This window comes from Haplochromis burtoni, unplaced genomic scaffold (genome assembly GCF_018398535.1).
Source record: "Haplochromis burtoni strain Fernald_Lab_line unplaced genomic scaffold, NCSU_Asbu1 Contig_1452, whole genome shotgun sequence".
NCBI lineage: Eukaryota > Metazoa > Chordata > Actinopteri > Cichliformes > Cichlidae > Haplochromis > Haplochromis burtoni.
The window spans coordinates 1-1,042 of NW_024583813.1; the positions used below are offsets into that span (position 1 = coordinate 1).

General features: G+C 40.4%; 1 long non-coding RNA gene across 1 annotated transcript in view; it reads right to left on the bottom strand.

Annotated features, from left to right (window-relative positions):
• Positions 1–161: 161 nt before the first annotated feature.
• The window catches only part of LOC121813307, a 5,110-nt gene continuing 4,229 nt past the window's right edge, over positions 162–1,042 (bottom strand). The window contains exon 2 of the long non-coding RNA XR_006053630.1: positions 162–625. This is a non-coding gene — a long non-coding RNA (uncharacterized LOC121813307). The remainder of the gene's footprint in view (positions 626–1,042) is intronic.

Consider the following 1,042-nt stretch of genomic DNA (forward strand, 5'->3'; position numbering starts at 1 on the left):
TTGTCTCATTGTGTCTTTATTTCTCCTGGGTTTTTTACAGAGTTTTCCCCCAACAACCCATATACCCGATTTTATGTTGTGTGTTAGTTCAGTGGTGGCATAGTTTGTGATCAAGATGATTCTGTAACAATAGCAACCCAAAGATTTTCATACTCATGCCATCAGTAGAAAAAAAAACAAAACCTCTTTATTGACTTTAAGAAGAGGTGAAAGTGATACAAATAAATAAGTGAAACAGTTATAAAACTTTTTCACCATGCTAGTGGCTGCTGGTTGGTTTCTAGCTGACTGAGGAAACAAAGAGGCAAAACTCTTCCGTCTCAAACACAAATAAATGAAGATTTAAAGACACTGGTTGATGCTCCGGTTGTTTTTAGGCTGAGGTTGTGGTTTAGTCTTTATTCTTTGTTTTCTTCAGTTAAGAAACGTGTGTGTTGTTAGGCCAGAACCAAACCAGAAGTCCAGTTTTCCCTTTGTGAAACCCACAGAAGTCTTGTTAGCATGTGGATGTCCTCTGGTCTGAGGTGCTGGGGGGACCAGTTAGAGGCCAGCAGCTGGACATCAGTGGTTGGACTGGTGGACTACTTCAGTGAAGAGTAGACGACATCTGGCTCTGGTTTAAAGTCTGAACACAAACACAATAAGTTAAAACAACAGGAAACATGATTACAAGCTTTGTAGTTCAGTAAAGAACTCCAATCTCCACCTCTCTGCATCACACACAGTCCCAGTTCAGACTTTACTGGGAACAAGCTCAGATACAAATCACAGAGCTTCCATACTGCTCACACTTTAACAGCTTCTTCGAACAGCCCACAGATCTGTGCTGATCTTTAACCTTGATCACATGATTTCTTCTACTGTGGTTTATTGTTTCTTTCTCTCAGCTTCAGATGTGTTTAGTGTAGTCCGCAGCCTGAACTTTATGCTCACAGTTACTTTTAATTCATTTGAAAGCCTGATACTTAGCCTTGTCCACCCTAGTTATAAAACTCAGAAACCAGTCTTACTTGTTATCATCTATCGTCCACCTGGGCCTTAC